This window comes from Fistularia commersonii, chromosome 20 (genome assembly GCF_037954325.1).
Source record: "Fistularia commersonii isolate RoL2024-O1a breed Wild chromosome 20, RoL_Fcom_v1.0, whole genome shotgun sequence".
In the NCBI taxonomy this organism is placed as follows: domain Eukaryota; kingdom Metazoa; phylum Chordata; class Actinopteri; order Syngnathiformes; family Fistulariidae; genus Fistularia; species Fistularia commersonii.
Window position 1 is genome coordinate 2,979,330 of NC_141303.1, and position 11,982 is coordinate 2,991,311.

General features: G+C 38.9%; 1 long non-coding RNA gene across 1 annotated transcript; it reads right to left on the bottom strand.

Moving 5' to 3' along the window:
• Positions 1 to 5,953: 5,953 nt before the first annotated feature.
• LOC147222595 (uncharacterized) lies at positions 5,954 to 10,846 on the bottom strand. Its single transcript, XR_015107681.1, has 4 exons — positions 10,722 to 10,846; positions 9,252 to 9,307; positions 8,644 to 8,772; positions 5,954 to 7,381 (listed from the first exon to the last, which is right to left on the bottom strand). It is a non-coding gene; the product is annotated as an uncharacterized LOC147222595 (long non-coding RNA).
• Positions 10,847 to 11,982: the final 1,136 nt, after the last annotated feature.

Sequence of the window (11,982 nt, forward strand, 5' to 3'; positions counted from 1 at the left end):
GACTGGGTATGCGTTTCACTGATTTTTTTTTTCTCTTTCTGAATTCATTACTCTGGGATTAAGGTTACACCCTCTTTACACTATTTCAGTCTCCCTTTTTCTAGTCTATTCAGACATTTTCATCCCTTCCCTCATGCTTCTCCTTTTCCTGGCTGCACTTGTCCCTTTTTGGCAGGGTGTCAAAATTAAACAAGAAAAATGTGCTTGACCTCCATCATGCAGAATGAATCCAAGCTGTTTCCCCTTAAATTAGATAGTTTTCTGCTACAATAATCAATCAACAGGACAAGAGAGCTCCAGCTATGACTTGGTTACTCTCTATGTATGTGACTCAACTATTCTGATATAAAAATGTGTCACCATTGGGGAATTTCTCCTCACTGAGATCACAGAAAAGGCTGAGCTGCACACTGGTGGCAGGACTATCTTTGCATTGCTTGAGAAGACATAGCAGAATGCTGTTTGAACACAGTTTGTTTTGTTGTACATCGATTGTTGCTTAACTCGCTACTTTTCAAACGAATAAAAATGTTGCAGAGGGCGAGGGTAAATATGAAAAAATGAATATTTTCACACACCACTTCATCTGTATCAATATGCATTATGATAGCTGCAAGGTAGGTATATCATACAAACATTATTTAAAAAATTATAGCTTGTCCTCAGCATGGTTACAGTTTCACTTTGATTAAAAAGTTGAAAAAAATGCAGCCCTCTGAACAATTAAACTTAAAATCTAAAATATAAGAAGTAAGAAGTTCCTATTTGTGAGACTGTTAAAGTCATATTGAGAAATATCGTGTCATTTTCAGTTGGCTTGATTTCATTTTCGGTTGTTTTTTTAGATCATCATCAGTGAATTATTGAGATACTTTCTTTGAGATTTTGAGATTACTTGTCGCTGAATTCTTCGGTAAACACTGGGTGAATTTTTTAAAACCTGACAAATTGCCATTTGGCAAAATAAAATGACTTACAACATCTACTGAGGGAAAACTGTGATCTCGACAAAGACATTTAGAGATACATGTCTCAATTTGCCATTTAGTCTTTCATGCTGTTCATTATATAGAAGAACTTTAAATGGACTTGGAAGTTTTTACTGACGCCACTAGCTTTTCTTGTGTTTTCTTGTACCACATAATTACAATGACTAAGGAGAACCCGAGATCTCTTCTGGCTTGTACAACTGTTGTTACTATTACAAGTAGCTGCTTGTGAATGACTTGATGCCGGGTTATCTCTGACTGCTCACAGAGAACATTCTTACCGTGTACAGCTAAACTGTATCCTACTATACATATTATATAACACTTTACATGTGTCCATTTATGGATTTCTTTGTCATGTCTAGGATTTCACCAGATAGCACATGAGGTAGTTAAACAGCCAGAAAGGAATTCGCAGTCGGTAGTGGACACCTCTTTTGCATCAAAAACTTATTGAGAGTCCATATTTGGTGAACAAATCAGAAACCAAATTCAATGCCTAATTGTGAACATGTGGAACGCCTTACCTCTGCCAAGTGAAGCAAACTAATCGAAAAGAGAGGCTACTAATGCAAAGGAGCATGTTTAGGTGAACTATACATGAATATTGCATATTGATCATTTTATAATATGCTATGATAGTGGTAGTTAACAGGTACAAGTCACATAACTGTAAACTGACCAGACAAACAACTTTGATTGAGAGCCTGCACAAATGTACTGCACTATGCTGAAGGAATCCACCGGTGTCACCTCTGGACTTCATTTTGAATTTGTCAGTGATGGATAAGACACATCTGGATCGTCTATCTGGACTGGAGTTGTCCCTGATGTGAAAAAGCACAGACAGAAGGATGGCAGAAGGGGTAAGTGGGAGTCAAGACCACTTGAATTTGCTGCAGCTGTCTGCTGCTGTGTCTTTGTCAATGTTGCCATAGAGACGAGCGCAAACAAAGGAGAGGTATTTCTGTTATTTAACGTCCACATCTCCCATCTTTGTAATTGTAGCTGAGATGGATAAGAGAAGCGATAGCTCTTGAATAGCTCATAAGATTAGGACACGGAACATAAGATACAATATGCAAGATGTGACTTGAGCATTGCATCTACAGTATGTTGCGTCAATTTACATGTTTGCTTGTAGTGTGTTTTTGTTTTTCAGATACAACCTGCACCCTTGATGAGGAGGTGGTCTCCTGCATGGTGCGAGCGTTATATTGCAGATGGCTCAACATATTCCCCTTTTCCAGAGACACTCACGACACAACAGGCACCTCCAGTGATTCTGGCTTCCTATTGTGAAAAGTAATTGCTCACACAAGCAGGTTAGTTGCAAAACACGAATGAATGAGATAATTTAGTGTGGCAAGTGTTGCCATAATCGTACTAGGGCACTGGTTTGTAATACGGAAGCCCAAAGTCATGCATTTTTACACTTCACATACTTTCTTGGAATAACAATTGTATTCCTTCTCACATATTGGCATAATTTTATTGAGAACCTGAGATAAGGAACCACTGTTTTCCTGAGATAGTAGCTTAATTTCTTTGTGATATTGTGAAGTAAACACTGGAAGACTAAACAATTGCAGGAGACGTCATTCATTGTAGCCACATCAGCGGAGTGGGAAAGTATTGATCCCCGTGTCACATATCTTGTTAATCAAGGCCTGACAAGCTGAATTAGGACTATGGCCTGTTGCTATAGATGATTTACACATCAGTGAGTTCACTCATTTAAAAATGACTCGGGCACTATGTACTGTATATTATTGCAGATTAGATTTGTATTATCCGTACACACTCGTGATTTTGAGATCTTAGTCTTTTTCTTTTGGCTTTTCCCTTCAGGGGTCGCCACGGCGAATCAACACTCATGATATTGAGATAGAATTAATAATAATGTGGGTAAAAAATAAATGCAGGAGCTCTTGGGATGTCAATTGTATACTCTCACAGTAAGAGTATTACTATTTTTTCGAACTATTAAAAATTACAACCAAATTCCATTTGAAAAACCCTTTTAAATATGATTATTCTGGATGTCACGACCCAGATATGCTGAAATATCCACTGACTTTTTTGAATAGCTTTTTAACAGAAACTTTCCTGTGGAGAGAAAGTTATTCCTCATAAAAATGCCGACAATAAAGCCTGTGGATTATCTCTAAGTGACCGTGCCACGATTTTTGGAAAGAGATGTTGCTGTTGCATTTCTTTTTTTAAAATGTGATTTTTGGCCATTCAGTTCAGCACCATTGGAGAGAAAGCAGACATTTCTACAGCAACTCACAACAAAACAGTCTGGATGACAAAATTGCCAAATGCATCAGGGCAAAAGTATGTTGTTTTATTTTATTTTTTTTTTCGTTTCAGGTTGAAGTTGCTATTTTCAAAGCTTTTTACAAGAAAAAATAGGCTAGAGCAATAATAAAATTTCCCTTCTGAGGATAATGTTAAATTACTTATCCATCTTGTTTTTTTGTTAGTGATGCTAATTACCCATGACAAACCTAATGAAGGGCCGGTCAGAGCCTGCAGCATGGTTGCCCTTTGTTGCAGAGTGCCCTTATAGTGCTTTGTGATGTTGTTATCATGGATTGGGATGAAAATAGTCCGGCTCAACTTCATTAATAGCATTAATAAAATATTCAACATCAATTTTGTGCATAAATGTTGCCACTTCCCATTGGCAACATTCCCATCTGCAACATCTGTTGCTCAGCTGGTAGAGCAGGCTTCCCATCCATTGGAAGGTTGGCGGTCCGGATATTGGTTCCTCCTGTCTACATGCCAAAGTGTCCTTGGGCAAGACACCGAACCCCAAGTTGCTCCCGGCCGCCCGGTTAGCGCCTGTAAAGCACTTTGAAATCGCAAGGTGTAAAAGAGCTCTATTAGCTGAGACCATTAACCACTGAAAATGACTATGCGGACGAAATGAAGCATTATGGAAACTGCTTCTTTCTGGCTCTTCACAAAAGAGCTACTTGAATTTCAACTCGTACTCAGTTGGGTTCAGGAAAGCATCACCATTTGGGCTAAAATAGAAACAATTAATTGTCTGGCACAGAAGTCTTTCTCGGATTTCCAGTGTGTGTCCATAGCTGCCATATTCCAATCACGACTGTTGATACCATTCGGTCGGACCGATGACCAAATAGTTTTCCATTTCACTGCTTTGAATCCTACAACACACGCTTCTGCCAAATGGCAACAGAAGCTCTTCAAACTATTTTTTCTTCAAAGTTCAGGATTTTGTGAATCTTCTAAAGTAAATTGATTATCCAGGTTCTTTAACTTATGTTTAAAGAAGTGCACGCGGGCAATGGCGAGTGTACCATCAGACCATCTAGGTTTCTCAGTGGTTATTAGCGAGGCCTTGTATTAAACTTGCCCCTCATGACATAAATGGCTGTGACTGGCTCAGCAGGGTGAAGCCATCGGAAATATGAAACGGGACGGGCGCCAGAAGGATCTGCAGACTGAAATAAAACAGAGGTCAGCAGATTTATCTGATTGCAAATCCAGCGAATCAATGCTATGATAACACATTTCATCGAAGCAACAGTAGCCGTGAAAACAGAAAGAAGGTCCCAGAAACATGCTCCAAGGATCGTGGTCTTAAAAATTATGTTTTCAGGTTTGTGGTAACCAGCTATTTCACGGAGATCTGTCCCGATTGTTTTAAAGAGAACAGCAAATCAGAGGCGGTCGGAAGACACAACACGGCATGGGTCTAGAGGACCGTTCAGCAGAAAGAGATGACAAGATGATGAAATCATGTGAGGTAGCGGCTCAGGAAGTCACTTGATAGTCTCACAGACATAATTTCTGAGCTAAATTGCAGTCAGAAATAAACTCCATAAAGAACTGCTCTTGTGACTAGACTGGCCTTTGTAATTATTCACTGAGATGAGAAACTGCTCTGAAAAAAAAACCACATCATTTCAGTTTGGAACAAACTCACAATTGTGTTGCAAACAGAACTCAGTTAACGTAACATGTGCCTGAGGAAACAACATGGCAATTTACTTTATAAAGCTTGTTGACACACTTTCCCAATCTCTAGAGAAACAGGAGACACTGCACAGGGGAATTTAAACGCACACATACAGCAGACTGCACCACAAGGCTTCCAGGACGACTGCAGCTTTACCTAAAAACGGAAGGAGCTGATAAACTCCTCCCTGCTCTCGGAGCATTTTCACCCAACTCTCCAGGTACCTGCCGGCTACCTGCCGTACAAACACCAGATCTGGGCGGTCTGCTTTGCAGCAGATGGCTCATCAGATGGGTAGTTAATGACAGTCTGACTGGCGGGATATCATTAGACTCTGTGTTGTGTGTTATTTAGGGGTAAAAGTTGCACTGATGACTATTTCCGTGTAAGCGTGAGTGGCAGTGGGTGGATGCCAGCAGGCACCACAAAGAGTCTGACATTTAAAGTAATTGGCTCCCTGTTCAGTCCAACGGGGACTATTAATAATTACACAACATTTGAGTGGCAACCTTTGGCTACTATTGAGGCATTTAACTGATTAATGGGAATATGTTTCGACATACTGAAACTTGTTGATTGCTTTTATGTCTCCATTTTGCCCTGCTTGTATTCAAATCATACAGGGGGCAGTACTCAATGTCAGGAAAATGGTTTATGCTGTTTCACGTGCACAAAAGCAGAACTGCAGTTTATTAGGTCTGGCAGTCTTTTTCGGTACATTTTCGATTATTGTATGCTTCCACTTCACTACAATTGATTGTAAAATGTTATTCTCTCTAGCCCATCTATTTTACAGGCGTAGCTTCTTCACTGTGTCTAATATTATTATTGTGTTTGAAGTGATTTATTTTGTTTGTCTGAAAAAAAATGTGTTGCATACTTTGAATGAAATGTAATTATATACATGCATAACAACATCATAATTTTTAAAACTGGCTTCCCATCAATAAATTACAATATTAAAGAAAATCTCCCATCTATTTATTACTGACAAAAACTTAAAATATGTGTTATGATATAAAACAGTCTGCAACATGAGGACTGTTAGTTTTGAAACATAATGTTGTTTTTATCCTTTCACTTTTGTCGTATTTTCAGCGCAGGATATTTACCTTTGAATGAATCATTTTAAATCTGTCACTCTACTATCAAGATGGATTTTGAATAGCCTCTAGATCACTGTGAACATGATCTGTATTATTATCCTGTGTGTCACACAGGAAGGTTGCAGCACATGACTTCCTGTCACAACTCCACATTCTTCACACGTTGTTTTTCTACATAAAAGGGGCAAAAGATATCTCATAAACAGCCCTAAATGTGGCTTCCTTTAATTCATCTGCCAAAGCAAAGACCAAAACTTATAATTTCTTGTAAAATACCGAGACGTTTTTACTCTGTTGAAGATCAATTCCAGATTATTGTGTGAAAGACAAATATAAAAGGAGGGAGCGGTTCAAAAGTTAATATAACAAGAAATGAAAGAACCATGTGTTCTTTTTTTCTCCTGGTGCCTCTTCCTCTTAGTGACACATACATCGATGCCACCTCCCATCCCTTTTGTAAAAAAATAAAATAAATTTCTATATTGATACATCTTTCCATATATTTTTTCTTTTTGTTTTGCAATTCTCACACATTGCACATATAATTACATCTGACATTACAAATCTTAATCCATGTGCACAATCTTGGATTATTTTTCTTCGGATCATTTTGCTTTTTTATATTTAGCGTTCAGGGCGCTGAATTCTTTTTTGCCCCCTCATGACTCGGTTTTAATTTATTTCCTATGTTTAGCACTTATCTTGCATGTCGTATAGGTTCATTGTAAGTTTTGCATTATGAAACTGAAAAAAAAAGAAAATAATATTGTTGAAAATGTCAAATAAAAGACACCATTAAGTTGAAGATTAACAAGCGAAGGTTCGCTCTTTGCCGTTTTTTCCCTATTTTTCTGTGGAGGGTCTTTTAACCTTTTATGTCTCGATTAATTACATTCCAGAAGCAGAATCCTCCCTCCTCTACCGGGTCACAGCTGCAGATGTCGCTCCCCGAGCACGACCTCAAATGCAAGTAGATGCCCCGGGCCGACTACGACAATTAGCACATACTTTCGGGAAGCGCAATGTGCGACAGATTATGAACCGTTTACAACTACCTGCAAGTCGAGTGACTCTGCATGTTGTTTTTTAAGACATTTTCTTAAGAGTTTCCATGATGTCTGAAGCTCAGGCTTGCAGAGCGGCGGCTCCAGCCCCGGTCAGCCTGTCCGAAAGTCCATTTATGGGTGTGTCAGTCAGTGTTAGATGTTGCTGGTCAAGAAATGTGAAGATGAAATCATTCATGAGGATGGAACACTACATGGACCCGGTGTAGAGAACAAGATATTCTGAGGAGAACAAAAACAAGGTTAATCTGACTGAGGTGAACTTAATCATTCTCAGATAAAGATCAGCAGCGGAGACAGTGTTTGGGGGGAGATTATCAAGCGAGAGGAGGTTGACTGGAGTAATTGGTGGATTCTGACAGCTTAGAATAACATTTATCCCATTGGCTCAGTGTGGTTTATATGTTAGGAGCAGAAGCTTGTTTGTTTAGACGCCGTTAATATTAATGAGCTCAACATTTTATGAGGGAAATGGCATAGCAGCCTTCTTGTGAGTACTTGAATGAGGAATGAGGCAGAGCCTTATATACCGTATATGAAGACTTGTAAAGTCTTCTATACATCATAAATACATACCCGCAACAGAGACATTTTCTGTACATTTAATTTACTGATCTCCATATTACCTTTTTATAAACCACAGAAATTATTTAACCCAAGTGGGATCATTTAATCTGAGTAAAGTGGCTTCGGGCACTCAGACCCCCTTTAGAAATATACACTGCTCAAAAAAATAAAGGGAACACTTAAAAAACACATCCTAGATCTAAATGAATGAAATATTCTTATGAAATACTTTGCTCTTTACACAGTTGAATGTGCTGACAACAAAATCACACAAAAATGATCAATGGAAATCAATTGTATCAACCCATGGAGGTCTGATTAGGAATCACACTCAAAATTAAAGTGTAAAAACAAACTCCAGGCTGATCCAACTTTGATGTAATGTCCTTTATTTTTTTGAGCAGTATATTTAGAAATGTATCTCCTTTCAGTGACCCTTGCATTGGTGTTTTTGACTAGACTTGTCATGGCAAGATATTAAGAAATACAATTATATGTCATATCCAATTGAAATAGCTAAAAACCAACATGTGAAAAAGATAGAAATAAGCTATTGCGATAAATATTAGATGGATATTCATTATAATACATTTAAATTTATTCTGTATGTATTATGGCAAGGCTTATGTATACTGCATATTTCCTTCAAGGTTATTCATCGTGCTTCACAAAGAAAAAAAGAGTTAATAACGCTAAATTAAAAAGTGCAGAGAAAAAAATCCTAAACCGAGGTCGATTAGATTTAAACATCTGCAAAAAAGGAGTGAAACTGTGGCGCAGTTAGAGATAAGAAATGAGAAAATAATGGCGAGGATACAGGATATTAATCTATCTTTCAAATCTGATGTAATCAAAGACAGCATTGAATGAAAATGTCCACAAACTTCATTTCAAGGAAGTTAAGAGTTGCAGTGCACCTTCAGTTTCCAGCGAGTTTCTTCCAGATATGTGCAGCATCAAAACTGAACACTGCTTCTCCATGTTTGGCTTTGCATCTGGGGGACAGAAAGCAGATCTGCTCCAGATGACCTCAGGGGTCCGGACCTCTTATAAGGTAGTGGCAGATCAGGGGAAAAAAAAATAAAAATAAATTGGTGCTAACCACACAAGGTGGATTATAAATTACAAATCTGCAAAAAAATGGCTTAATATAAGTATCTTTACAGAACATTTTTGCTAAAATTGTCATAAAAACAAAGAGAGTAGTTTGATAGAAGCCATGATTAGTAGATATTGGGCTCAGAAGTTTTAAATTACGATTTTAAAGCATCATAGAACTTTTCTTCTTTCTTTTTAATAACAGTGGTGCACAGGCCTCTGTGAATCGTTTTCACTGGACTCGGTCTATGTAATTATCGTCCTGAATGACGTCAGATTTTCTCAATCCACCTACTCCGCATTCCACAGATGCTGCAAATACACTGTACAGCAGTGCACCGTATACATGCATGGACATTTATACAAACAGAAGGAGCAAAGAAGTGCTTTCGAATGGCCTCTGAGACGTTACTTAAAGTGAACATACCATGTCTGGAGTCCCTAACTCTATGGAAACAGCTCCGGGCAGATACGGACCGCAAACTGTGAGAACAAGAATGAAGTGTGTACTTTATCAGCATTAGCTTATGTGTGTATACTTTTCTCAAGTGGGACGTGGACTAGAATTAGAGCTGGTAACTGCTCATCCTGAGAAAACATTTGTGTTTATCATCAGCAGCAAGCAAACAAGAGGATTTCCTAGAATGCAAATGTTTGGTGGTTCTATTTCACCGCCTTCCATGAGCCCCTCTGCTGTGTGTCAAAATTTTAATTGCTCTAAATAAAGCCATAAATGGCAACTTTTAAGACCCATTTATTTTTGCAACTGTTAATTCCACTCTTTCAGAAACAACTACAGATACCACAAACTGGTATTTATGACTTCAAACCGGCTGCAGTTTATTTTCTGGTTAGCCCAGACTCGTAGACTCACTTTGAAAGACCTGAACTAAACCAAATGTGAAACATATTTGGATCATCTGATTGTCATAAAAACAGTCACGTCCACCCTGACCTTTGAGCTGAAGTAGTGAATATCTATAAAATGCTCCAAAGCCCAGGTGAACGTATTTGTCAAATTTGAACGTATTCATTTCCAATCCGTCTTGAATGATTATGTTCACGACAACAGGAGAGACATGAAGGAACAGTGACCTTTGACCTCCAAAATCAAATCAGCACCCCCCGAGTCAAAGTGAACCAGATTTTAAAAAATGCACACACGATTTTCATGATATAATATAACTAAAAAGAGTTAGCAGCCGTCTTAGAGGGTAGCACTTGCTACGAGAACCAAGGTGTGCTCTGGATATGTCCATTTTTGTCTTGTTTTGAAATTGTGCATGTAAACTATTTTTTGCACTTCCTGAATCAATGACATCAACATTCATTCAACTTAACCTTTTGACAATCTGATTACAACATTTTTCATTCACGTAACATTTTCCCCAATCGTGATGGTAGCCCTGTTCAGCTTTAGCGGGCAGAAAGGGCGATGCCGTGTCGAAATACGTACTGTCTGGGACAGTTTCCTGGTTTGCTGAATGAAGAACTGAAGTGAGGTTTAAAAACAAAGAGTGCAGTTTGAGTAAACAAATAGCGGAGGAACTACCAATAAGCTCCATTTTAAAGTATTGTTTGAAACCACCCCCTTCGACAGTGCACACAATAGCGAAGTCCGCCCCCGCCCAGCAGTAGACAATGGCGGTGGTGAAAACGAACGTGAAAGCAGGTCCGTTCGGACTTTCATTCAAATCCAACTTCCGCGGTAGAATTCGCTGAGAGACCAGTAGGAAACGCGTTCAGCATGAATCACATTTGAAGTGCTGACGCAACAGCTTTCTTCACCGGAAGAGGGAGAGCCGTCATTCATATTTCAAAATTTATTGCGTAAAGATTGAACCGTGACCTCACAGGAAAAGGAGTTTATTTAAGTTGTCTGTCGAGATCTACTCACTGAGACGGAGAAAACAAAGAGCGGCTGGTTTCATGAGTCCGATGCTACGGATTCCTCAAAAAACTTTTTTAGGTGACATGTGTCAAACGCATGTGACGCTGCCGACGTGTGCCGCGCCGAAGCGCTTCTGACATGTGAGCCATGATCCAACACTTAAGTGCTGATGTAACATCAAGAGCCGTCTCAAACTGCTTGGCACCTCCCCACCCCAACCCCCGACCCACCTCCCACCCTGAGAATCGAAACTATTTGCAGTTTCCACATGCACAATGTGCAGAAAAGATCACGTTCATCATCGCCGCACCAGGAATGTGTAAAACACTGGGAAAAATCGATGTTTCTAATTCCACCCCCGCCCCCGAAGGTGGACGGTTTCAGGAGAGATAATAAGCCGCGTTTGTGCGCGTCTGCCCTCGATGCCGCGCATGTCACATGTGCAGCTGTGTTCTTGACACTGCAACAGGTCAAACTTCAAATCAGCAGCCACAGAACAAACACCACATGAGCAAACAGACCCTTTCCAAATGCAGACAGAGAGAGAGAGAGCGAGAGCATTCCTGCACAGGAATTTTCAGCCCTGTGACTCTCCTGGATGGCAGGACAAACTTGGAGGAAAAGAAAAAAATAAATTGGAAAGGCGAAAATTTAAGATACTTAGGTGACAGAAGCGGGGTAGAATTATTACCCCTTAAACTAACACATATGCTCGGTGTAGCGCGGTGGCCAAGGTGAACCCAATCTTTGCAAGTTATGTATGAAGATTTAAAGACCTTGGGCCTTTTCAGCCTTTCTCTTCAAAAGCATCCAGTCACCAAAAAAAGAGGCATTATATAGACATTTCTGGCTAATTTCTCTCATTGTCGTAATATATTTCCACATCGTCACTTCAGTGCTATGGTTTGCCCATTGCATTTCATTTTATTTTATTCCTTTATTCTTTATTTCCTTAAAAAAAAAACAAAAAAAAAACATATATATATATATATATATACATATTTAGATTATATATTTAATGCTTTTTCTGCTCATTTTTTTTTACCAATATTTGTATATTTTCTGCTTATTTTCAAATGAAACTTTCCATAAATAGAGGACCACAATTTTTGCCCTGTTTCGCTCATTCTCGTCTTGTGATCTGCTGATTCTTATCTGGTTTTCTGCTAACTGTCCTTCAAGATGTCAGTATTTTGTCGCACGGATTCTCAGGCACTTTTGAGAGAACACAACAGATATGACGCTTAGCGAGTACAAATGCAATTAT